General features: G+C 48.1%; 1 protein-coding gene across 26 annotated transcripts in view; it reads right to left on the bottom strand.

The window, feature by feature from the left end:
* Positions 1-27,723, bottom strand: part of RARG (retinoic acid receptor gamma) — a 328,355-nt gene that overhangs the window by 121,981 nt on the left and 178,651 nt on the right. Inside the window, exon 1 of one of the 26 annotated variants that reach the window (XM_053294848.1) lies at positions 17,409-17,601. The exons of the other annotated variants lie outside the window; for them this stretch is intronic. The gene's annotated coding sequence lies outside the window, so the exon portion shown is untranslated. Of the gene's footprint in view, positions 1-17,408; positions 17,602-27,723 lie in introns of those variants that run through there. 26 annotated transcript variants of the gene reach the window in all.

The following is a 27,723-nucleotide window of genomic DNA, read 5'->3' as shown; positions in this document are numbered from 1 at the left end:
TTTCTTTCCAATTAATTTCTTTCTAGCTCCTTCCTCTGTAAAACAGCACCTCTTGCACCTCTCCTGTCCTGCAGCAAAATTCTCAGAGAATTCAAGGGCTTGATGTTAATATTTTTGTACAAGCTACCATTTTGCCTTGTGCAAACCGCCAGGGCCAGACAGCATCCATCCAAAAATCCTTAAAGAACTCAAATGTGAAATTGCCAAACTCTTGGCAAAAATATCTAACATATCCCTACAATCAGGCTCTGTACTAGAGGACTGGAAAGCAACAAATATAACACACTGATTTTCAAAAAGGGATCCAGGGGCAATTGGGGAAATTACAGGCTGGTTAGCTTAACGTCTGTTCCAGACAAATTGATGGAAAGAATTCTCAAGGATAAAATTGTAAAGCAAACAGAAGAATAGGCCCTGCTGGGGGAGAACCAGCATGGCTTCTGCAAAGGTAAATCTTGCCTCACTAACCTTTTGGAATTTTATGAGAGAGTGTCAACAGGTGTGTGGATAAAGGTGATCCAGTTGACATAGCATACCTGGATGTTGTAGTACCGTATTTTACGGACTATAAGACGCTACAGACTATAAGACGCACCTTAAATTTTCATCCAGTTTTTGAGTTTTCGAGCTTTCCTTCTCCTCTCGCCTCCATCTCCCCTCCAAGCCCTCCCACCGAGCCCCGCTCTGTCCTTTCCCTCCTGCCAGCAGCAGCGAACCCACGTTGGTGACCCGCGGCGGTGGCGGCTGCTGCTGCTAGTTGTTGCTCGGGACCTCCTTCACCTTGTGCCTCCGGCGGCTCCTGCGGGCTGGCGCTCACCTGTACGGGCTCGTGCCGCCCCTTTCCAGGCTTGGCTGCAAAAGGCTCTAAGAAGCCTTTTGCGTGCGCGCGTGCAAAAGGCTTCTTAAAGCCTTTTGCAGCCAAGCAGGGAAAGGGGCGGCAGGGAGGTATCCTGCCGCCTGATTTTGGAAAGGAGCCCAGCGGAAAAGGGGCAGCAGGGACCTCCTTGCCGCCCCCTTCCCCACTGGGCTCCTTTTAGAAATCAGGTGGCAGGATACCTCCCTGCCGCCCCTTTCCCTGCTTGGCTGCAAAAGGCTTTAAGAAGCCTTTTGCAGCCAAGCCTGGAAAGGGGCGGCAGGGAGGTATCCTGCCTCCTGATTTCTAAAAGGAGCCCAGCGGGGAAGGGGGCGGCAGGGAAGTATCCTGCTGCCCGATTTGAACAGAACAAGGAGAAAGGGGCGGCAGCGAGGTATCCTGCCGCCCAATTTGTAAAGGAAATACGGCGATGGAGTGGGGAAAGCGCGGGAGGGGTAAGTAAACCCTCCCCCGCCCTTAATGGAACCGCCCACCCCGATCCTTCCGAACCCTTCCTCCTCCTCTTCCTCCTCCTCCCCCTCTTTTTCCCGACAAGCCCTAAACTTTTAACTTCTCCCCGGCCAATCGGAGTATAAGACGCACCTGAATTTGGGGGGATATTTTTCAAGGAAAGAAGTGCGGCTTATACTCAGTAAAATACGGTATACCTGGATTTCCAAAAAACCTTTGACAAAGTTCCTCACCAAGGACTCCTGAGAAAATTGATCAGTCATGGGATAAGGGGACAAGTACATGTGTGGATTGGTAACTGGTTGAAGGACAGGAAACAGAGGGTAGGTATAAATGGAGAGTTTTCACAATGGAGGGAAGTAAGAAGTGGGGTCCCCCAGGGAGCTGTATTGGGACCAGTGCTTTTTAATTTAATTAATTTAATTTAATTTAAATTCATAAATGATCAAGAAGTTGGGGTAAGCAGCAAGGTGGCCAAATTTGCAGATGACACCAAATTATGTAGGGCAATGAAATCCAGATCAGATTGTAAGGAGTTCTGCAAGGATCTCTCCAAACTGGGTGAGTGGGCAACAAAATGGCAAATGCAGTTCAATATTGGCAAGTGTAAAGTGATGCATATTGGGGTAAAAAAACCCAACTTCACATATACGCTGATGGGATCTGAGCTGTCGGTGACTCACTGACCAGGAGAGGGATCTTGGGCTCACAGTGGACAGCTCGTTGAAAGTGCCAATACAATGTGCGGCAGCTGTGAAAAGGGCCAATTCCATGCCAAAGAGGATTGAAAATGAAACTGCTAATATTATCATCTCCATATACAAAACTATGGTGCTGCCACACTTGAAGTACTGCGTACAATTCTGGTCACCATACCTAAAGAAGGACATTGCAGAACTGGAAAAGGTGCAGAATAGGGAAACCAAGATAATCAGGGGCCTGGAGAACCTTTCTTATGAGGCAAGGCTACAACACCTGGGGCTTTTTAGTTTAGAAAAAAGACTATGGGGAGACATGATAAAAATCTATATAATCATGCATGGTGTGGAGAAAGTTGATAGAAATTTTTATCTCTCGCGCATAACAGCAGAACCAGCTGGGAGTCCCCTCATGAAATTGATTGCCAATAAATTTAGGACCAACAAAGGGAAGCACTTTTTCACATAACACATAATCAACTTGTGGAACTCTCTGCCACAAGATGTGGTGACCGCCAACAACCTGGATGGCTTTAAGAGGTGTTTAGATAACTTCATGGAGGAGAGGTCTATCAACAGCTACAAGTCTGAGGGCTATAGGCCACCTCCAGCCTCAGAGGCAGGATGCAGTTGCAGGGGAGCAACACTAGAAGGTATGCCCTCACCTCTTGCTTGTAGGTCTCCTAGCGGCATCTGGTGGGCCACTGTATGAAACAGGATGCTGGACTAGATGGGTCTTGGGCCTGATCCAGCAGGGCATAGGCAGAACTGGGGGGGGGGGACAGGCAGGGCACGTGCCCTAGGCGCCACTGAGGTGGGGGCGCCATGCCAGTTCCTGCCACCCCCACCCCATTGCCCACCTGACCAGCCCCAGGGCCCCTCAGCCACTTGCCTCCAGCTCCGGCTGATCAGCGAGGCCTAGGATTGGCAAGGCCTGCAAACTGCAGAGCTCTTCTCTCCCCGCCTCTCAGCTGATCGGCGGGTGGGCGGGGCTTCCATAGAGGCCTCCGAGTAGGCCTCCCTGAAGCCTGTACTCTGCAGGCCAAGCAAGCCAGGAAGGAGGAAGCAGGCAGAGTTCTCTGCAGCAGCAGCAGCAGCAGCAGACCCTCTGCCCAGACCATCCAGCACAGCTTTTGCCAGGTAGGCTGTGAATTCCTTTTTGTGGTCCCCCCACCCCTATAGGAATCTGCTTGCCATAGGGCTTTGATATGGGGAGTGGGGCGAGACTGAGAAGTCTCTGAATATTTAATTTAAAACAGACTGAAAAATGTGCTGGCTTTAAAAACAAAAACTATCTAAAAAGGCCTATAAATGGCTTGTTTCAGGGCAGAAAATTACAAAAACTTCTGGAACAAGTATATTTTATTTATTTTCATTCATTCATTCATTCATAAATGCACTTATGTTCAAGTTGTTTTGCAACCCAGAAGGTCTGAGTGAGAACTGTGAAGCATGTGTGGTGCTTTTATTTTATTTTTCTTGTGTGTGAACTGCTCCCCAATAACTTGCAGGGACTTCAGGGTAAATCTGGCCAACATGTGAATGCAGCACCTCCATTCCAGAGGAGATGTGTGTTAAAGGGCTTTAAATGCCTCATGTGAAAAACTTCCTGGAATCAAACTTTACTGAATTTGTTCAGAATTCTGAGAAAACAAACATAGGCTCACCCTGCATGGTTGAAAGTCTCCTTTGCTAATCTGCAGTGAGGATGCCATTTTAATAATTAGCATTGCTAGTGTGTTCTAGGCATTAAAAGTAGCACAAATATATAGTACTCAATGTATATCACTATATACTGTGAAGTGTGCATGTGTGTATTCAGTGAAATGTATTTCCAGGCAGCATACTTATTTTGAAATATCAGACTTAAATCCTTGGGGGCCTGGGGTGTGTGGAGGCCCTGGACTTTGAGGGGCTGGGGGCCCATTTTAAAATCTCATCTTGGCCCATTCCAACCTTGCTATGCCCCTGGCGGTCACTACACATGGGTTTCTGCACAACACCTGCACAGAAGAAACTTCCATGTAGAAAATGTGTCTCTTGTAAATTGACCCTGAATTTTCCATCCATGACTGGGATATCTGAGAGTTAGAGTCAATAATAAAAGAACAGCACACTGCTTGTGACAGGAAGGGGCAAATTACAATGATTTCTTAGTCTGGCAGGGGCTGGTTTTGGCCCTGGCAGAACTTGGCTGTCTGCTCCTGTTGCAAATTCCTCTGTCTAGTGTGGCAAACTAATGCATCCTCCTCCCTCTTGGTGTCAAAGTAAGCACTAGTGTGATGAATGCACATATACCCCATCATGAGCCAACAGTCATCATAAGACAAAGGTTGGCAGGAATCATTCACTGGTTTATAGACACACACACACACACACACACACACACACACATAGACCACCACCACCACCACCTTCTTCTTCCCCTATTTTCCTAGTGGCTATTTGGGCAGGTGATCCTCTAGGACAAAGTCATGTTTTTTAAAGAATGAGAGGAGACAGAGAAAATGACACTTGGAATCCTCGCATAACTCCTGACTGTTGTTCTAAGTCTTTTACAGAGATGGCTCATGTTTTCAGGTTTTGATAAACAACCATGTCTAGATGGTACAGTGTTCCTTTTAACAGGGATTTCCAGATATTGTTGACTACAAGTCCCATCATTCCTGTTTGGACAGGGGCGCAATTTCAGTGCTTGCCCTAGGCGCTATTTTCCCTAGTAACGCCTCTGCAGCAGGGCTGTTCTTGTGTTCTAAGCTGTTGTTTCATGCTGGTGGCTTCCAAGGCTCTGGCAAAAGAAAAAAGAAAAAAAAGCTCCCGGAAGGCTTAAGCCTGTCCACCTCTAACCTACACCCTAACTCTAACCTACACCCACAGTTGCTCTATGTATGTGTGTGTGCACGCGCAGGGGTGTAGCAAGGTTGGAGTGGGCCTAGAGACAAGATTTTAAAATGCTCCCCCCTTCACTGAAGCTCAGCTCATGAAGTAAAGAAATCTTAAATGAGGCTGAATAGTGGTAACAAAAAGTGCATGTATGTATGTATGTGTGTGTGTATGTATGTGTGTGTATACACACACACACACACACACAAATATATATATATATATACATACACCTATGAGCCACAACAGAACATCATCCTAAAATATTTTTAAAAGGTTTTGTAAATTGTGGACGATGCATGTCATTTAATGGTACTAGGGAAAGACATGCTGTTGTGGTAGCTCCAGCTCTTAACACTCACATCAGTTTCAGAGGATGAATACAACTGAAGGAAGCCCGGGCGGGTGCGTGACTGGGGGAGTCAGTCATGTGACTTCTCCCCCCCAAGGCAGTGGGCCCCCAGACAACTGTCTCCGCTTGCCCTATTATAGTTATGCCCCCGTGAGTGTGTGTGTGTGTGCGTGTATGCATCTTTATATCTTGCACTGAAAAATAAATGCTATCAGTAGCTTCATGGAGAATTCTGACCTAACTTCAAGCTCAAACTTTGTTCTGCTTCAATCAAAAAGATGCCTTAGTCAAGCGATTTTCACACAGGACACTAAAATGCACCTTTGAAGCTCTCTCATTATTTCTGTCACATGAGAATGTTGTCAACAGAGAACAGAATATGGGAGAGAAATTGAATTCTCACCGATGGAAGGTTTTACACTCACGTTTCTCAGAAACTGACAGTCAGTGTAACCTAGTAGATACCTCTTTACCCTGAAGATGGGAAAGTGTGATTCCAATCACATCTTAGTTTGAGTGACTTTGGGCAGGTTATTGTGCTTCAGCTTCAGTTCCCAAACTGTAAAATAGTCTTTCCCGAAGAGTTGTTATGGAGCAGAAAAACAAATCTATAAAAGGCTATAAAGCATTTTATATGTTCAAAATTTGTACCAGGAATGGTCAGATTCTCTCTTAGGTTGAGTAAGATGTAAAATGCAATCCCCAGGTGGCATTTAGGGCCAGCCTGAAAGGCATCTTGGCACCTGAGGCAGAAAACCAAAATGGCATCACTCTCTTCTTCTCCCAAATGGAAAAGATAGCAGAAATCCACATATTAAACTGCTTTATACCAAGTCCATTCATCCAGCCCAGTACTTCTGCTCTGACTGGCAGCAGGTCGGGGTGGGGTGGGGGGAGGGATCTTTCCAGCCAGGCAGGATCCTGTCAGGTGGGTTTGGCAGGGACTGAATGTGTAACCTTTAGGATGCAAGAGGCACATGTTCTACCACTATCCTGTGGACCCTCCCACACATTGCTATGGCGATGACAAGTATAGTATCAAAGTTGTTTACTAATATTGTATGGCCTCTCTATCCTCTTAATACAACAAAGTCAGTTTTCGAACCCCAACTCATTATCCTATTACAAAACAGAATGCATGGACAAATACCACAAGATCACTTTTGAAAACACAACTGGTAAGAAAAATGTAAACCAACACTTCTCCAACCTAAACAGTGCCCCAAATCTATTGCCTGAAGCAGTCAACTTACTTTGACACCTGAGAGGGCCTGCCTTGGTTATGTTTACTCTTCTCCTCACCCTGGGGGCAAGCAGGTTGAAAGCAAAGCAAAGCAAAGCAAAGCAAAGCACAGGATGAACACACAAAGCCGCTTTATACAGTATCAGACCCCTGGTCCATCCAGGTCACTATTGTCCTGCACGGACTGGCAGTGTCTCTCCAGGGTTTCAGACAAGGGGTCTTTTCTAGCTCCACCTGGAAGGAAGTGCCACAAATTGAACCTGGGCCCTTCTGCATGAAAAGCAGATCTTCCGCCAGTGAACTACAGCCCCCCCCCCAAGAAGTCACATGGACTACAAAATGGACCCTAGAGGGGAGAAATTTCCATATTTCTCAGCACCAACAAAGTATACAGAGGGTACTGAACACAGACCCCAGTTTACTCCAAGTCTATGGCAGGAGACTACATTTCCGCCCAGGGTCATGGCACACTGGGATTGGTGCACAGACTTGGCAAGTACCACTCCTCTCTAGAGAGCTCTCCTTCATACTTAGAGAACCCTTATGCTATATCCAGGACGTACCTTTGAAGGGCAGCAATGTGCCCACAATACACCACAAGGGGCTCAGAAGAGGATGTCTTCTGGAACATCTGCTGGTGGAACCAAACCAACGCTAGCCAGGCACAAGTAGCAGGAAGAAGATTGCTTGGATATTTCTGGTCTCAAGAACTTCACTAGCCTAAGCCAGAATTTATCGTGGCTTTAACAGTTATGCATCTAGTGCATAACTTATCTTATGTATCTTATGCATCTAGTAATATGCATCTAGTCAGGGCTGGCGCTTTAATGAAGCCAGGTTAGGCGTCTTGCCACCAAGCAGTGCGGCAAGATGCCCCGCCCCACTGTTGATGGAGTTGCACTTCGGGACCGATCTGACACATGCAGGAGCATCTCCTCTCACACTCCTTGCAAAGCTTCCAAGAAGTACCAGGAGAGAAGAGGAGCCCGCTGCTGGCAACCTTCCCTTCTCCCCGCCCTCTGCCCCACTTTTAAAGCTTGCAAGGGATGGTTTTCAAAGAGATCTAGTCCCCATCGGGGGCATGGGGCAAGGCGCCACAATACCTTAGTCCAGCCAGTGACTGAGAAATAAAACCGGCCAGTTTGTGTTCCATCAGGATGGCAGTTTTTGAAATGGGAAAAACAGAGCATCTGACACCTGCAACATGCTAACAGTTCCATCCCATGCTGACTCCTGAACCATTTGTAACAAACCGTGTGAGAAACAGCGTCTAGTGTGGGCTGTGGAATCTACATAGCCAAGGTGCACTAAAGGTAAAGTGTTCTGTCAAGTCGATTCCGACTCCTGGCGCCCACAGAGCCCTGTGGTTTTCTTTGGTAGAATACAGGAAGGGTTTACCATTGCCTCCTCCCACACAGTATGAGATGATGCCTTTCAGCATCTTCCTATATCGCTGCTGCCCAATATAGTCCCAGCAGGGATTTGAACTGGCAACCTTCTTCTTATTGGTCAAGCATTTCAGCCAAACTAGATGAGATGGAGATCTGTGATTAGATCTCCTATCTCTTTAAAAAATTTTAATGCAGTGGGGCGGGGGGATTGCAGTGCCCCAAGGGTGGGAAATGTAAACCTTGCTCAGTCTTCCTGTTATAAACCTCTCTGAAGCTGCTATTCACTCCAGGGGAATACACCCAAGAGATCATTAAAGCATTTGAAAATGTGCATATGACATCGGTCTCAGAGGGTTTTCACATACACACGGTTTCAGCTTAAGTTCAACGATTGACACAGAGTTTGCAAAATCAAACGGGACTCTCTTGCAGCATGCCCCAGTGCTTCTCAGTGGTTGACAAAAAATGCACATGGACAAGAACATGTTGTCTTCTGCCTGACCTGGATCAGCTAATAACACAGAGACCAGATCACTGAGAAGCTGTGGGTGGGTGTTCTACATAGATGACTCTATGGTGTTTAGTGTTTGGCACTGTAACCCGGGTCAGTTCGCCCTCAGTCAAAGAGAGAGAGAGAGAGAGAGAGAGAGAGAGAGAGAGTGACAGGACACTCCAGATGAGAACCAAAACAAGGTGTCCCAGTTCCCAGCCCTTGCCAGCTGGAACATCCAATTCCCTTACATAAGAACAGCCCTGCTGGATCAGGCCCAAGGCTCATCTAGTCCAGCATCCTGTTTCGCACAGTGGCCCACTAGATGCCTCTGGAAGCCACAGACAGGAGTTGAGGGCGTGCCCTCTCTCCTGACATTAGTCCCCTGCAACTGGTACTCAGAGCCATCCTGCCTTTGAGGCTGGAGGTGGCCCACAGCCTCCGACTAGTAGCCGCCGATAGACCTCTCCTCCATGAAGCCATCCAAACCCCTCTTAAAGCCATCCAGGTTGTTGGCTGTCACCACATCCTGTAGCAGAGAGTTCCACAAGTGGGTCACGCGTTGTGTGAAAAAGTACTTCCGTCCTAGACCTCCTGGCAATCAATTTCATGGAGTGACCCCTGGTTCTAGTGTTGTGTGAGAGGGAAAAGAATTTCTCTCTCTCCACTTTCTCCACACCATGCATGATTTTATAGACCTCTATCATGTCTCCCCGCAGTCATCTTTTTTCTAAACTAAAAAGCCCCAGGTGTTGTAGTCTTGCCTCATAAGAAAGGTGCTCTAGGTCCCTGATCATCTTGGTTGCCCTCTTCTGCACCTTTTCCAGTTCTACAATGTCCTTTTTAAGATGTGGTGACCAGAATTGTACGCAATACTAAGTGTGGTCGCACCATAGTTTTGTATAAGGGCATTATAATATTAGCCGTTTTATTTTCTATCCCCTTCCTAATGATCCCTAGCATGGAATTGGCCTTTTTCACAGCTGCCGCACATTGAGTCGACACTTTCAACGAGCTGTCCACCACGACCCCAAGATCCCTCTCCTGGTCCGTCACCGACAGCTCGGATCCCATCAGCATATACTTGAAGTTGGGGGTTTTCATCCCAGTGTGCATCACTTTACACTTGCTAACATTGAACCGCATTTGCCATTTTGTCGCCCACTCCCCCAGTTTGGAGAGATCCTTTTGGAGCTGCTTACAATCTGTTTGGGATTTCACTACCCGGAAGAGTTTGGTATCATCTGCAAATTTGGCCACATCACTGCTTACCTCTGCTTCTAGATCATTTATGAATAAATTAAAAAGCACCGGTCCCAGTACAGATTCCTGGGGGACCCCACTTCTTACTTCCCTCCATTGTGAAAACTCTCCATTTATACCTACCCTCTGTTTCCTGTCCTTCAACCAGTTAGCAATCCACACATGTACTTGTCCCCTTATCCCATGACTGCTAAGTTTCCTCAGGAGTCTTTGATGAGGAACTTTCCCAAAGCTAAGGAAAGAACACAAGTCTAGGGTCACTGGATTAACACTGCTAGACCCCATTGCCACCACAAACACCCTGCCCTTGTGACTTAAAGGTAAAGTGTGCCATTGAGTCAGTGTCGACTCCTGGCGACCACACAGCCCTGCAGTTGTCTTTGGTAGAATACAGGAGGAGTTTACCATTGCCTCCTCCCATGCTGTATGTCTTACACCTCATTTAAATTAAGTGCATGTATGATGAGCTTTGCGGGGGGAGGGAATTATTGTATAGAAGAAAAAATGGAAATAAAAATTGGTAATGAAAAATGGAAATAAAAATTTACATAGTACAGTATATGAACATAGATAAATCACTATGATGAAAAGAAAAGAAAAGAAAAAAGAAAAGAAAAGAAAGGGAGAACCACACTGACAACAACGTAAATATGATGAGAGTCTGGTACTAAACATTTGTTTTTACAGTAATTAATAAAAGATGTTTTACTTTTGACTTTGACCCTTATATCATTTGTTAATTGGATTAAGAGTGAAAGCCAGAGCTTCTTGATTCATTTTTTAATGTTTGGCATTGTAGGTTGTCTCTGGCATTTGCCAAATAAAATTCTAGCTGCCATCAGTCATTTGTCTTTATCCAGAATGGTTTGGTTTCCTTAGAGTATTGTGAGCATTTCATGTAGGTCAGTGATGTATTTTCTACACACACACACACAACCACAAAATCTACATTGTCAGTCACAGACACAATCAAAACAAAGACTGATATTGAATTTTGCATATGTCATAGACCAGCATACATGTCCCACATCATACGAGTGTGTCACACTGATCCGCATAATGGTTAACAATTCTGCATGCTCAGAAGTAAAGCACCCACTCTATTCTCGTGCAGAACATGCCTTTTCCCCAGGATGAATGCCCCTCTATAGCAGGGGTTCTCAGCCTTGGGTACACAGATGTTGCTGGACTACAACTCACACCATCCCCAGCCACCATGGCCTCTGCCATGATGGCTGGGGATGATGGGATTTATAATCCAACAACATGTGGACTCAAGGTTGAGAACCTCTGGTCCACAGCAAAATAAAATAGTAATTGACAACCAGTATTTAACAGCTTCCAGACCACGTCTGTTCACAGGAATGAGAAATGTAGAGTCCTATTCATCAGATAATTAGAATTAAGTCATATTTCTAGGATTTGACATTCAAATTTTAGAGTGGCTGCTTCTCATGTTAAGTGCCTCGTTAACTATATTCAAAATAAATCATATTATAGATTTTAAAAGGTGGTTTTATGAAAGGTATGAAAGCACTCATAGTTCTACCATGCTTTTAGAAATGTCCAGTATGAGGAGGGGAAACTTCCATACTTAGGGATGTGCTTGTGCCACCCAGCTCTTCCCAGCCTGCGGGTCTAATGTTCAAACTATGTCTGTTCAGACACTGCACAGAACATCCTGGGGAATTGAATTTCTCTTTATTCAGATGTTCATTCCAACTAAGATTTAGTGCCAATTGCACCAGTGTTTCTGGGGCTTTATCCTGGGAAAATAGCTGTTGCGGATATATCCTATGCTACAAAAAATGGGTGTGGGTGGGAAATCCACATGTCCAACACGGCTGACGATCAGATCAGCTTCAGGCAAACCCAATGGTGCTTAAAGACCAACCCTTAGGCTTCGCCTTCAGTGCTTCTCCCTGCTGTCCCACTGAACTCCAGATCTCTCCACCATTTCTAACTGTAAGAATGTCTTCTAAACAGAACAGATCAAAAAGTTTTAAATGTGTTTTAACTGTCTGCCCTTTCCTCCAAGAGTTCTTTAAAACCATCCCTAAGAAAGCATACCTAATTATATTTGAGTTAATCTACAAGGGAGCAATTGTACCAATCCTCCATACATTGCAACATTTAAACGAGAAACTGGTCCTTGTTACAAGATCAGAAAACCCGAGCAGCATCTCGACCCAAAAAATTGCACCAGGGAAACTACAGAAGAGCACTGCCAGAAGTATCAGGTTACCTTCTGCACCACACACAGTGGTGACCTACATGGATATGACCCTCCAATTTTTATTGTGTTTGCCTTCCAAACATCCCCTGAGATGTAGGTCAACACTATATTAGTCCCACAAAGATGGGGAACCGAGGCTGCAAGAAAGCAATTTGCTCCAGGCCACACAATGAATCTACAATGGTGCCCAGGTTTCCAAAGGGTGTGTCTAATTGCACTCAACCGCACTACACTCCCTGCTGCTTCAGTCCTGTCCCTTGCTTCCCCTACCCCCGCCTCCACTGCTGCCGCACAGCAGAAGTAAAGAGAAGAGGGTGAGGCTGACACCTTAATAAGCAAAGCTTGCTCTCTATCCAGTCATAATCTTTAAGGGCAGGGGGACCACATCACTCACACATGCAAGAGAAGGGCACATGCGACACACAGTCAACCTTCTGTGCCGTTTGTTCAATTTTTCCAATGGAGGTGCACACAGAGAGACACAAACACAAACACACACAAAGTAAGAATAGACTACATATCACACTAGAGAAAAATGAAGCATCTCTTGGCATTTTTGGGGTTAATATGAATATTATCACAGACTCCACATCTAACTGGAGCAGCAGTGAGGGAGAAATTGTTAAGCCTAGGGGTGCATAACTTCAGCCCTCAAACTGTTGTTGGACTACAACTCCCACAATTCCTGACTATTGGTCACTAGGGCTGGGGATGATGGGAGTTGCAGTCCAAAGCTTACTCCTTCTCCCAGAGACCATTTTTCCAGTCACAACTTACCCCCTGACCAAGCTGCTTTGCCACCCACAGAGGTTGCACAACCTTTCCTTTGGGGGAGAAAAGCAGCTTGGGAAGGGCAATTTTTAGTGGAAACAGCTCACAAGGACTGGGTTAAGCACCTCATTCCCATTGCTGCTACTCTGATCAAATTAAGAATCTCCTCTCCATGGTTGCATTACAGCCAAATATTGGAAGGCCCTTTACAGACAAGGGGAGTGAATAGCGGGATGTACAGGGACAATTAGGAATCGGTTTCACCGTGGCTCACTGCAGGTCGACTACAAACACAGCTTCTCTTTCTGATGTTCTCCCCCTTTCTTCATTCTGCACATGGCCAATTTCAGGTTTAATGCCCGACTGAGTACAAGCTGGCACTGAGTACAAGCTGATCCCTACTGCCTCATCCTCCACGGTGTCCCTTCCATGAGCCCAGCAGCTGAATTGCTACTGGGTGCCCATCACCGTCCCTCTCCTCTACGGATCTCTAAGGATCTCAACCCCCTCTCCTCTACGGATCTCTGGGCTGCTGCTGGGGTATGAATGCTGCCCACCACCCATTGCTGCTGTGTGCGAGGGGTGTCTGCCACCCCTTGAGGTTTCCCCCCCATTGCTCCCTCTGCCACCATAGCAGCACCCCCTCCATTGTGTCCAGCAACTGGGTTGCAGTCACTTCCATCCCCACCTGCCTCCCCAAATATTACCTCTCTCTACCCAAGCAAGGCAGGGCAAATGCCTTCTTAGATCTTAATGAGACAAATGCCTGCTTTTACAAGGGCACAGTGTATTGCAGAGAGGACCTCAATGATATTTTTGGCTGACCAAGAAATATGGCTTGGAGCAGCATATGCGGAAAGCATAAGGATGGGCCAAATACTCTGGAAGGCCCTTTGGAGACAAGGGGAGTGAATAGTGGGATGCATAGCAACAGTTAGGAACCGGTTTCACTGCGGCTCACGGCAGGTTGTATACAAATGCCCCAAACACAGTCTTTAAATGTACTTTGGTTTTTTTATGTAGGGAAAAAATCACCACTTTTTCATTGCTGTGCTTTTGCGGATTGGAATCGTCAGGACAAACAGCAATGGCTCTCACAGTCAAGTCACTCTCCACCATTGAATGTAAAAGCTCCAGTGTCTCCCATGATACTTCTGCCTCAGACCTTAGAAGCACAGATAGAGTCTCTTGTCTCGCCCTCCGCCCCTGCCCCCCCGCCCCGCTCCCCGCTCTCTCCAATTGAATTTTCTTCTTCTTTTGGGTTTCCTTTTGGAGAGGGGATGACACAACTAGATTTGTATGCAGGAATTCCAAGTTTAAATTGCCATTCGGCTGTGAAGTTCACTGAGCACCTCTGGGCGAATTCACTGTCAGGCTAACCTGTTGCAAGGATAAAATGAGATTAGTTGTCACCTGCCCTGAGCCCTTGGGATAGGGAAGAAATGGAAGGAAAATACAATGTTGCCTAATCCCAGCATTCCAGTATGGTGGAAGAGTGTAACAATGAGTGTTTTTATTAGGGTGACATGCTTGTTCATACATCGGATGGGACAGCTCAGTTACGCTGGCATAAATAAACCAAAGTATGCACACACAAGAAAGAAGAAATACACAGAGATGTAGGAACAAAGAAAAGAGCAGGACAGTTGCGTGTCAACAGTATGAATCAAAACCATGCAGCATATAACAAAATATCCTGGACAAAAATGGAGGGCCTTTCTGCACCTCATTCGAGAGGGTGGGTATAACGACTGTGTACTTGTTGGTTCCCATTTGTTGTGCAGTCTACACATCTTACATCACAATTTTTGTTGTTAAGATATAGCATTCTCCAAGCACTTACAAGTGCAATATTTCATGCCCAGGAAAATGCCATACTTATTCCAAGCGGCATCTTCATCGCTACTGTGATTGCTATATGGCAGAGACGGGCAGACATCAGGCTTGCAGGATCCACTTAATTTCTTTTCTCGAACGCCAAGATCCACCAATAGGAGCCCAATGCAAAGAATGGCTGCGGGTGGAGACAGATGCAAAATCCACTCGGGGCGCAGCCAATGACTTGCTGCACCCCATGATCCTAGGATAACACATACAAGTACAAACCTAGGGCAGAGGTACTGCAGATCAGGGATTCCTAACTCTAAAACTGCTCATCAGAGCTGCACAAAGGCCTGGGTCAAAGGGAACCAATTTCACAAGAAAGGAACACTAAGGCTAAGGCTCAATCTATACACAAAATTAAATGCATTTAATTTTAAAATACATTTGACCCAGAAGTGGACCAGAAACTATCCCTTTATCTTTAAAAAAAAAAAATCTGGCAAGTAGAACCCTGATTCAGACCAAGAGCATGACAAGAGAGTGGAGTGCGGTGTGAGACAAGGGCGTTAAAAATCCCAATTTGATTTTTTAAAAGAATTCAAGGAGCCAGCATCGAATTTTTGCTTTGGAAGCAAATTGTCACTGGATGTGTGTGGGGGGGGGAGGGAGGGGTTGAAGGAGAAGGAGTGGGAGGGGAGGGGAGGGGGAGGGAGAGAGAGAGGGAGATTTTTGGAGTGAATACAGCACCAAAGGAAAGGACTGATATGACCACATGCCACACTCCTGGCCTGGGCTAGGGCCATGTTCAGTTTACTTTTAGAGTTAAAAGAGCCGTTCCCAGGTCCACCTCCTGGTTAAGCTTGTCTTGGTCGTGATACTGAGGCATAGAGAGGGTGAATGTGACCCTGGGGTAAGATCTGCAGTGCGATCCCCGCAGCCAACCCCACTGGCCACCCTTGCCAAGCAGCACCTGGGTGGGATTCTTATTGCACACAGTAGTAATCAGGGGCATCGCTAGGGGAGAAGGGGGCTTGTGTTCACCCCTCCCTCTAGCAGCCACCCCAGAGTGAGGGAGATCATGAAGAAAATAGGGAGAGGTGTTGCTGGGGGCCCCTCAGGAGCTGGGGGCCCAGGTTCTTTGAACCCTTGCCCTCAATTATAGCTATGCCCCGGGTAGTAATGTCCGTCCACCTTTTGTAAGTGTTCGGGTAATCCCTCTCTAAACCACATTGCAAATTACCATATATCCATATGGTACAGTCTGCTGAAAGGCTTTGGGCCTGCACTGCAATCCCTGCAACTTGAAGCATCACAAAATATATGCCAAGGAGGGAGGAATTTTCCGATATTAGAAGTATGTTTATAAAGTATAACACTTAATAATTAAAACTACCGTACATTGCACCCCTATGTGCGCTGCACCCTGGGCGGCTGCCTCGCTCACCTGCCCCTCGTCCCAGCTCTGCCTACTGGACTTTGTTTGTGATGTCAATAGCGAGAAGCAACAGCTTCCCCTCCCAGGCCTGTGCCATTTTTAAACTGTGTGTACACGTGCTTCTTTATTTAGTTTTTTGTTCTTTGTTGCTGTGTGATCCCCTGCTATAGGATTGCTGCCCAGCAGGGCACAACTAAATCCAAATTGGATTTAAAACAAACAACAAAAGCCAACTCCAAGAAACCAGTATCAGATTTTTACATGCTGGGACAACAATGCACCAGGGATTTTTTCAGTCGGAACCCCAAACATTTGAGATGGGATCAAATCCTCACCTTGAGTGACCAAACATAAAGGAGGATAGGGCTTTTGTGCCTTTGATAACTGTGTACATGAGAAAACATTTGTAGGGGACAGCTTTTCCCACGCCTGAATAACAAGCTGCACTAGCCAGAATTCCCACATCTATAGAAGTATAAAAGATATGGGAGCCCCACCTTTGATTGCATCTGGTCCCCCTAACCTCACCCCAGATAATTAGCAGTATTATGGCAACAGCTAAGATTATAGCCAGCTCCTGCTATTTGCTGTGTGTACACACACACACACACACACACACACACACACACACACACCCCTAGGTTCTCAGTTTACATAATGAGCCTAGCATGACAGAGCAGAGCAGGGGCATAGATAGGGGAGAGGCAGCCCCCCAGAGTGAGGGAGATAATGAAGATAATAGGGAGGGAGGGATCTGGAGGGCCCTCAGGAGCTGGGAGGGGGGGTTCTTTGAACCCATCCACTCAATTATAGCGACACCCCTGGAGCAGAGTCAGGCCTTGCTGATAGGCAGCAGAGGCAGCTGTAGGGGTGGTGGTGGGATTCAAGAGGCCCTGCACTAATAGGGAAATCACAGTGGTGGGGGAGAAATACTACCCCCTGATCCAGATCCACAAGACAACAGGGTCTGGGGTGTCTCATTCCCAAAGGTGTCCCAGCCAAAGCGCCTTCTCTCTCCATTGGCTTATCAAAAAGACGAAAGGGGCTGCAATCAGGAACACCACTGAGGATGGAGGGGAGTCCCAGCCCCAACAACACCTCCCTTTCATGCAAGGAGGGGGGGAGCAAAATAGCTCCAGCCGGCCCTGTGGTGGAGAGCGAGAATTCAGGGCTCTGTGAAGCAGAAACTCTTGAGTCACACTTGTGGCGCCTGAAATGCCACATAAAAATACCAGGTTCAAGCACTAAGTCTGCAAGATGCCCCAACAGCTTCTGAGGTCCCAGAAGTCACAATGCTATTTGCATAAGAGATGCTATTTGCTCTGCATCCCCCGCACCCACCCCTCACCACGTCGTTCTGTCCCCCTTGGGGCTTTTTCTACCCTTCCTTCCAAAGTGCAGGGTTGCAAACAAAGCCAGCCGGTGGCACTCGTCATCCATTGGCTCCTGCTCCTCCACAGCACCCCCCCCCACCAGCCCTAGGTAGCCCAAGACCCACCTGCAGTGTACACCAACAGCTCAGCGTATCTGGTCCATGGGGATCAGCTTAGCATCAGCTGTGCTTGGGCTGGCACAAACGCTGGCTGTCCCAGGATCTGCAGCACTCTGGGAATGGCACAAGTGTAATGTTCTTCCGCCATGCAGCACTGTTCCTGATTTACACGGAGCAGACTACTTTGCTCCCAGGGCTGCAGAGCTATTAATGGGTCAAGACGGCTCATCAACGAAGGCCTTAACTGCAGATTAAAACAGACACAACAGACCAGACTGACAACCAGTAAAGATCCTGTGAGTCCTGAAGGGCCCGCCCCCTAGCAGGCACATCCCTTCCTCCTCCATCCAGGTGATTTCAACCACAGAAATCTGCTTTATACCAAGTCAGAGCAATGGCCCATCAAGCCCCATATTGTCTACTCTAGCAATTGCTTTCCTACAGACGGAGGACCAGCCCTGTCCCTTGTGATCCTTTTTAACTGAAGATGCCAGGGACTGAATCCAGGACAGGAGTGTAGCCACTGCTGAACTGGGCTGCGGGTCTCCTGCTTCACTCACCACTTGTATCATGGAGCCAGCACAGAGTTGCCTCATTCCAGCAAGAACTGGTGGGACCTAGAAGGCAAGACTACTCTCTTGCTGGCATGGGGCAGCACGCCGGCATGGTGACCACGGAGTTGGGCAGGTGCAGTCCAGAAAAGGCAGGCTTGTGGGAGTGGGTGGGCAGTGGGGTGGCGGTGGCAGGGGCTGCGGAGGCAGGCAGTGGGGCGCTGCCTAATTTCAACCTTGCTATGCCCCTGATCTGGGGCCTTCTGCATGGAAAACATGTGCTCTATCTCTGAGCAATATATAGCCCCTTTCACAAAGCAATACATATGTGAGGTTGACTTCTAGTTCATGTTCAAAGTTTGTAGGGACTCTGCCTCTCAGGATGAAACTAGTACAGTTACAAAAAGAACTGCAGCTAACAGAACAGAAGCCAGCAGCATTCCACTGGTCTCCATACCACTCTGCCTTTTAGATCTGGATCTTCCACAATGCTGAGTGTTGAACCTTTTTCTATTTCAAGCTGCTTGGGTCTGTTGTCTTACTGCAGCAGGCAGTGGTGCTCTTACCCCTGGGCTTCGGGGCCAAGGTCCAGGGCCTCCACCCCCCCTGGGGGCTCCCAAATCCTCTTTAGTCTGTCCTGGGTGGTGGTATGGTCAGGTCACTCCTGGCCTGCACTGTGCTGGGCAGCCAAGTGTGATTATGACCTGTGCTGGGTGCTTTAGAGACAGAGTGAGGAGTGGGGAAAGACATATGTGGGGTGGGAATATGTTACGTTATGTGTTGAAATGTTTCTGCTATTGCATATTTTCATAAATATACATTCTTTTGAGTATGGTTGCTGTTTGTACCCTAAGAATCCACGTGTTAAAAAGTGTGTGTGTGTGTGTGTGTGTGTAAGGGGATGATGCTTAACTTGCATGGGGCCTCCAGCGGTGTGTGTGTCTGTGTGTGCTCCAAAGGCCTTTAGGTCCAGGCTCCAAAATTATCTAAGTGCGCCTCTGGCAGCAGGGAATACTACATAGATTTGATTAGGCCTGGTTCAGACAATATGGGGGGCCAAGATTCAATCCTGGTTGCATGCAATGTCCTCTAGCCTCAGGCATGCCCACTCCCTTTGAGTGTGAAGGGGCAGGAGGGATCAGGGGCGTATCTAGGTCAGGGCAGGCAGGGCACGTGCCCCGGGCGCCACTTGAAGGGGGGCACCATTTTTTAAAATTATCATTATTATTTTTTAAAGGTTGCCAAAAACAAAAAGGCCACCGCACATGCTCAAATGACCTTTATGAGGCCCTAGGCCATGCCAGGCCTTGTAGGGGCCATTTGAGCATGTGTGGTGGCCATTAAAAAAAATATCTTTAAAAATGGCCACTGCACATGCTCAAATGGTCCCTGCGAGGCCCTAGAGGCCAGAGGGGAAGGGGAAACTTTGCAGGCCCCCCATGGCCTTTAGGAGCCCCCCCCAAGAGGCTACAGGGAATATATATATATATATATATATATATATATATATATATATATATATATATATATGTATGTATATGTATATGTCACTGTACACATATTTAGTTTGGAACTATGTACAGAGACTCAGAGCTTGTGAATACTGAGCTGAAGCTTATCAGCTAGGATTGTATTCATTTGCTCTTACTTTGCTTCTTGTGATAAGTAAGTTAAATGTGATGTCTTAATAATATGGCTATTAATGATGAGTTTGCCTCTGAATCAGTGTGAAATCCTTAGTATTAAGGCCCACTGGGAGTTTCTTGCTCTCTTTCTTTCATTTTAACTGTCTTTCTGAAATACTAGAATATATTACAAGCAGTGACAGAGTTTACTCTGCATATCCTTTAATTATTTCCAGAGTAACTGGGGAAAGTCAAATTCTCCATTTATTTTTAAAACTTAGTTTAAAAATAAACATTTTATTTTTAAAACTTATTTTTAAAACTACAATTCATAATAGAGAATTAGACAGGCACTTCTGTTTAGTTTTCCAAGTATACCTCCACATAGTATTTGGGTATTTCATGAAACCCAGCATACTGAAATTTGTAGTTTTCCAGCATTTTTTGGTCTGGCTAAATCTACTGCTATATAGTTTTTAAAATATTAAAAGATTAACGAGCTTGGCTTGTATTTTTGAGCTATTATGGTAAAGTTATCTGAAAGATGGGTGTCAGATGTTTGGACAGGGGGCGCAATTTCAGTGCTTGCCCTAGGCGCTATTTCCCCTAGATACGCCTCTGGGAGGGATTCTACATAGGAACATAAGAAGCTGCCATATACTGAGTCAGACCATTGGTCTATCTAGCTCAGTATTGTCTTCACAGACAGGCAGCGGCTTCTCCAAGATTGCAGGCAGGAATCTCTCTCAGCCCAGGAGATGTCTTGCAGAAGCCAGGGAGGGAACTTGGAACTTTCTGCTCTTCCCACAGCAGCTCCATCCCCTGAGGGGAATCTCTTACAGTGTTCACATGTGGTCTCCCATTCAAATGCAACCAGGGCAGACCCTGCTTAGCTAAGGGGACAAGTCATGCTTGCTACCACAAGAGCAGCTCATTCTAGAACAATCTTAGAACAAACCAGGATCTGTTGTGGCATTCAAACCAGGCAATCCTGCTCATTCTTTTTGTTTGTTTTTACAGCATATACCCCACTTCGCACACATATCCCAATGTAGCTTACAATGAGAAAAATACAATCCTCTCTAATAAAATGCTTGGTGTCCGTCCGTGGACGGACACCAAGCGTGCATTCGTGCCTGGCCTGTTCTGGGCATGCCCAGAACAGGGCAAGGGAGGCACGAACGGCAGGACCCGGCGGCCATGTTGGGGCCGGGAGAAGGAGAAGTGGCCGCCGCCTACGCCAGGAGGAGAGTGCGGGAGAGGCGGCGGCGCAGCCGTGGCCACGGCCAGAGGTGGCGGTGGCCGCGACGGGGCAACTGGCGGCGGGATTACGGGTGAGGCGGCGGCGGGGCCAGAAGCGGCCGCCGCAAATAAAGGAGAGAGGCACCGGGGGAAGAGGCGGTGGGGAAGCTGGCCGAGGTGGCGGCGGAGCCGCCGCCGAGGCCTGGCACCGCCAGTAAAGCCGGGCGGGGGGGAAACCTTGGGGCCTGATCCCACCATTCCCGTCCCCCCGCCAAATTACTAAGGGCCAAATTGGCCCTGAAAAATGCCGCCGCCGAACCGCCCTCCCAGCTGCCCGATCCCACCATTTGTACAGGAAAGAGGAGCTCGCTAGCAGAGCTCCTTTTTCTGCAAAGGCTCTTCTCAAACTGGCGCTTTGAGCGGAAAGGGCGTCCTTTCCGCTCAAAGCGCCAGTTTGAGAAGAGCCTTTGCAGAAAGAGGAGCTCTGCTAGCGAGCTCCTCTTTCCTGTACAAATGGTGGGATCGGGCAGCTGGGAGGGCGGTTCGGCGGCGGGGGCCGAAAGCATTACTAGCGCCCGTTTTTCAACAGGCTAAAATTCACTTGTTAAACAATAAAATGCAACAAAATACCCTAAAACACTAAAACTGCTGGATACAACAACTACTAAAGTGTGCCATCAAGTCAATTTCAACGCCGACATTACCCTATAGTGGGAATGCTCAGCTGGAACAAATCCATCTTCAAAAGATGACAAAAAGCTAAAAGGAAGCCAGCAGTACCCCTTGGGGAAAGGAGCTCCACATGGAGGGAGACACCATAGAAAAGGCCCTAGCCAGAGTTCCCAAATAACCCAGGATCTGAAGGGTTATTGAGGCGGTTCCCATGATCAGTGGGAGCCACCTGGAGAGGGTTTGTGGGGAGAGCAGGCTAAGCCCCCTCTCCCCGCAGACGAGCAGGCAGTCTGCTCTGGGCGGCTGCAGCAGCCACCCACACAACTGCCGGCTCCATCACGGAGCTGGCAGGGGCTGGGGAGTCTGGGGGCTGTGCGGCCCCTGGAAGCTCCAGCATGCCCTGCGCGAGTGCGCAAGGCATGCGGGAGAGACCCCTGAGCTGGGAGGCGGCTTTTTAGCCTCCCCTCCGGTGGGGGTCTCCTCGAGAGTTGCTGTGGCACAGAGCCATGTCATGGCAACTCACGATAAGGAAAAACAGGTTTGCGGAGCGCTCGCTCTGCAAACCTGGTTTAAGTGCCAGGCTACTTAAGCGGGTAACCCGCTTAAGAACCACTGGGCTTGCAGCCGAGCCCGGTGGTTCTTATGATGGGAGGAAATCAGGCTAGCCGCCGCTAGCCTGATTTTCTCCCATCGTGTGAATAGCCTCCATGTGTCACTGAGGACTTTTAAAATGTAACGTTCTTCAAATGTAAATCTATTAATGAACCCATTAGCCCATTAAAAGCCAGAAGGGCTAGGTGGTTGACACTTCTTTGTTTAGTTAACTGCACCACCGGGTAGCCCATTCCAGGAGCATAGGGAAGCCACCACCGGCCCCTGTTCAGCTAGCCAACAGAGCCCCCCCCAGCCACACCCCCTGCGTCTGATGTCAGACACAAGGGGGGCATAGTGCGCTCGCAAACAGAGCCCATTTTCAAGCATATTCCTTTAAAACTGCCATTTGCCAGGTAAGCTTCTCTTCTTGAACAAGTAGTGGCTTGTGCGGGGGGGGGCAGTTTGGGAAAAAGCATGTACCGGGGTGGGGGAAGCTTTAAAAAAAAACCTACCCAGCATGCTGCAGTCTGATTGGGATTGGGGCTCTCCATGGCTGCTTTTTATTTTGTTTTATTTTCAAGATCCATTCCCAAGACAGAAATGTGAGAACACATGCCATGTCACATCTAGTTTAACCCCAAGGCAGTGGTTCTGGGGAACACTGACATTTCTTGAAAGCTTATCAGTGCCCCCTCAATCCTTCCCTAAGAGATAGCTGGGCGCTTTCCAGACTAGACCCTACAACGGGGCCAGGACACATCTCGGAAGTGTGCTTCCACACTCCCTGCATTGTGACACTGCAGTCCCTAAGGGGACAGCAGGGTACCGTTCACATTTCCAATGCCTTGTTGCCAATTGTTGCCACATTTCCAATGCCTTGATGTACAGCAAGGACGTCGTACATCCGGTGTGAAAAAGTTCCCGTTTTGGGGGGTTGTTGGTTGCTGCAAGACTGCTCCCCCTGCTGTTTATGTCCCGAATGTGACTTGCCCGAACGGAGGCATTTTGCTGCTGTTCCCGCAGATAGCCTGGAAAGTGCCCTGGCCCAGAACTTCGAGGGTTCCCCTGCAACATACTTCTGCAGGGCAATGTTGCTTGTGTTCCATTTAAGCACTGAAGGAATGCTTAGATGCAGTTAATGCAGTGGCTCCCTGACTCTGGTGGGTAGTGTACCCCTCCCAAGACCTCAGACAATTGCAAATGCCCCCAAACCACCACCCCCACTTTCACCCCCAGGAGTGAATGTTTCATTGCAACCATCAGGCAAAAGACAACTCAGGGGCCTGAGACAGGTCGAGGCGAGCCAGCAGGGAACTACAAGGTACCCCCGGGCAAGGGGAGCCCTTTTATGAGGCCAGATGAGGCAGTCGCCTCAGGCAGCAGATGACTGGGACACCGGCAAGGTGGAAAGATGCTTATCCCCACTGTTGCCAGAGGGAGAGCTTTTGGGGACTGATCTGACCCTTGCAAATGTTTCAAGGAATGCCTTTCCTTACACTCCTTGTTAAGCTTACAAGGAGAGGAGAGGAGGCAGCAGGGACCTTCCTTCCTCCCTGTTCTCCATGACACTTTCCAAGCTTGCAAGGGGTTGGTTTGAAAAGGGCCTGGCCCCCACAGGGGCATGGGGCAAGGCAATGTTTTGCACCCCACCTCAGGTGCCACAAAACCTTCAGCCACCCCCAGGAAAGCCCTCCAGTACTCCTGGGAGCACACACACACACACACACACCACGATTTGGTCATAACTGAGTCCGTGCGGTCACAAGTTCTGCCATACCTTGAAAAGCCAAGGGGACCAGCAGACAGACTGGGCTTCACAGGGACAATCCTGGGCTCAGGCCCGAATGAAAGCCCTAGCCCCCCACTCCCAGATATGTCATAGTTCAGTCTTCTCTGTCCTGGCATCCAGATGAAGCTGTCAAGTGGAAAGCCCTCTACACGTGCCCAGAGGGACCTTTATTATCACTGCTGTTTCACAGCTGAGCTGTAGCCTTGACAACAAGTTCCAGAAGCCAAGCCTGATCATTCAAATTAAACCTTCTAGACATGGCTGGGAGTCAAAATGGAGAAAGAAATCTCAGTCCCTTTGTCCCCCCACTACCACCAGCCCCTGGCTTCCCTCTCATGTGCAGTCTTCCAAAATTTCCAGCCCAGGTTTTTATGAAGCTTTAACATTTGAGGGACTTCATTGAAGGGAGGGGGAGTATGAGGAGTGGGGTGGGGTGGGGTGGGGTGGGGGGAATTCAGCTTCAGCACTCCTTCCCCTTGGCCTCCTGCTCCAGCCTGCGAACAAAGCCCCCATTTACTGCCTGAATATCACACTTATGTTTAAGGTATTTCCACCAGAAGAAAAAAAAATCCCAAACCTTTTTCCATGACCGAATTAGCTGCCTTTTTTTATGGCTAGCAAGCTGAGGCCTGTCTTGCAGACGGCAGAGCAGGAAAGTCTGAGCAAGCCTCACACCTCCCTCCCTACCCCCCAGCACCCCTCTTTCCCCCGGCACTGGGAGGGGAGGGGAGATTTCAGCATAGGCCTCTGGCTTGCCAAACCCAGACTCAAGTCAACCCAGAGTGTACTGGGAGAGAAAGAGAGGCAGGCAAGAATAGGTCTTTGGATGAAAGAGGGAGAGATGGGTGACAAGCTGGGAGGGAAAACCTCAAACTCATGGTCAGAGTCAACTCCCAGTTTCTGCAAAATGCCCTCAATGGGCCCTCAAAAGAGTTATTCTGTCACTACCATCAAAAGGCTCTGGGCACAGAGATATCTCCAGGATCCACAGCTGCCCAGCAGGGATGGCATCTTCTGACATCTGATATGGCACAAAGGAGCAGAATGAGAATCCGCCTCCAGGGATCTGTGTGACACGTGAGCATGAATCCTGCACCAGCTCCCTTGTGTGTGTGCAGACCTGGTTTTAGGTATGTTGTCACCTTCCATATACCACTAAAAAGTCCCCAACTTCCTCCACACCAGATTTTGAGTTTGGGGGCCTGGCATCTCTCCCTCACACATCCCAAGAGCTCCAGCATCTTGTCAAGCATCAGTGGGTTTCTTCCTTTGCACTCTCTGCCAGCTCAACTCTTATTTTCCAAGTCTCCATGCAAGCCTTAGCTCCGATGTTTGCCACGGCTCTTGCTGATCACCTGCCCAGTTTTCTAAACACGGGAAGAGCTCAAGCTCACAAGTGTTGAACTGTGATAAGTTGGTAGTAAAGAAAATGCATTCTGCATATTCTCAGAGACATCTTACTGTGCCATGTGGTTCCAGATTGAGCTCTGTCCTTGAAGAGAGGCTCTCAGGCTGAACCAGATGGCTCAGATTAAACCCAGCAACCCACGCGTTTCCTCTTGCTGCCTTGTTCTCTTGTTCCTCACACTGCTTTTCTCTCAAGTCCCTCTAGCTCATGATCCTTGGTTACTCCATCATGCAGTAGAACCCCATGGACCACAGCACTGCTGGAGAAGAAGTGTCCAGTCTCTCTACTGCAAAAGCCACCCACTGGCCCCCTGCAACACCCCAAGTTTGTAGGTAGGAGGCAGGGGGCAATGACAGATGACAGCTCCTCCCACCCTTCCTATTGGCAAACAAAGGCAATCTTCAGCAGAAGTTCCTCCCACTCTCAGGTTGAATGCTGAGAGAGAGGAACACCCACTACTGTCATTCATCAATGAGAACGGAAGACAGGAAGAAGAGGAGTTGCTGCCAACGTTCAATCCTTCTTGACTGGGGGGGGGGGGCAACTGGAGGCTGGGGGTCATGGGAGTTGTAGTCCTACAACCGCTGAAGAGCTTCAGGCTGACCAAGAGATGTGTGCAGCAGCTCTGCTTTCTCTTGTCCTCCCCACCAGTCAATGGAGGCATCCCCTAGAAACCCTCCAGTGATACAGGGGCCTCTGGGGGACACTCATTTGTAGATGGGGTGCCAGGTGCAGTGGTGGTGCAAGTCTCTCAGTCAACTTGCACCCCCAGAACTCAGTCCAGTTGCATGAGCCTTCTGAGGGGTGTAGGTCCTCAGCTGGTTGGCTGACCCCTGAAGCCACCCCTGGGAACCAACATTTGATGTCTAAGACATCACCCCATCCTCAAAAAGAAGAGAGACACAAAAACTACAGTTGTGGTTTGTGCAAAGCATTCTGTGTCTGAATGTATGCATTCTCATGCACTCACCCACCCCAAAATAGACCCCTGCAACTAGAAACAACTGTGAAACTGGAACTTCTTCCTATTACAGAGTGGCCCATGTCCCGCAAGTTTGCAAAACCAGGACGACATTTAATATCTCAAGCATGCCAGTTTTTAAATCTAAGTGTCTAATTCTCACAATTACAAAAGTCTGAAAACATGCATTTTCTTGAAGACTCTGAGGTCTGAAGTAGGTGAGACCATGGAGATCCATGACTGGATTTTCTGTCTGTCAATTTTTGGTGAAAATCAGCCATGTACGGAGACAATTTGAACTGGAACCATAACACTAAGGAAATACTTTTTTTAAACTCCCTACCAGTCAAAGCTGCTATTGCCATTTTAGGAAAAGTGTATGGGTACCTCCAGGCCTACCTCCCTGGTCCCACCCACACACCCATTTGTTTATTATTATTATTATTTTATTTATTTAACATATTTGTATACCGCCCAAAGCGAAAGTCTCTGTACCCCTTCATGTACACATAACGTTTTGCCCTGTGAATATGAGGTACAACAAGAGTTATTCGGCAGCAGCTCCCTCACCTCAGAACCACTGTGTGAAATGGCCTCCAGAGATGGAGATCAAACGCCAACCTTCTCATATCCCTATCATGATTGGAATTGGGGAGGGGAGCAGGGAGGTCCCCAAACGCATCCAGAGCTCCCCTTTTAATTTAATGTATTAGATTTGTATAATCCTTTTGCCACTGAAGGACTGATACGCCAACCTCTATGAAAGTTACAAGAGCAGAAATCAAGCAACCACAAAAGCCAGGACTGTGTCCCCACTTTCCTTCCTACCAGGCAAGCCCAGAATACAGAGCAGAGGCTGGTGTGGTAAGTTCCAGCATACAGTGGGGTCAAATGAGGGATTTCACAAGGCGGAGAGGGCCAGCAGACTCACCCTGTCCGCGTGGGCGAAGGCCATTCCCTCTCCCTTGGGCATGTGCCCAAGAGAAGGCACGGAAACAGGAGGTGCCAGTCCGGTGGCTTCGGGAGCCAGGAGGGTGGTGCTCTATGCCTCGAGGGAGATGAGGTTGTTTTTCTGATTATTCCCAAGTCAGGATTTGCATGGCAGTGGTTCACAGGGTTGGCTGGCTGGCACTCCCTGCCTCCTGCCCATACTTCCCTGGCAGAGGGCACTCCACCTTACCCAGGCCCTTCCCAATCCCTCCCCTCCATCTTGGAATCCCTTTCCTAGCCTCCCTCAGAACCACAGAGCAACACTCTCTGCCACCTCCTGTGTGGCTGGATTCGAACCAGAAATGTCAAAGCCAACACCCAATCCAATCTACCTTTAGGACGGCTGACAATGCGGCATTCATATAGTCCTGTCAAGAGGTGCTGTGCTTACAAGCCCTGGGGGTGTTGTGGTGAGAGGTGAGTCGGGGCCAGGACATGGAGGAGGAGAAGAGAGAGTTGGCGTGAGAACCAGGCACAGTGCGAGGGTGT

Source organism: Hemicordylus capensis, chromosome 2 (genome assembly GCF_027244095.1).
Source record: "Hemicordylus capensis ecotype Gifberg chromosome 2, rHemCap1.1.pri, whole genome shotgun sequence".
In the NCBI taxonomy this organism is placed as follows: domain Eukaryota; kingdom Metazoa; phylum Chordata; class Lepidosauria; order Squamata; family Cordylidae; genus Hemicordylus; species Hemicordylus capensis.
The sequence above is the reverse complement of the archived record's forward strand: the minus strand, read 5'-3'. Positions and strand labels throughout refer to the sequence as shown.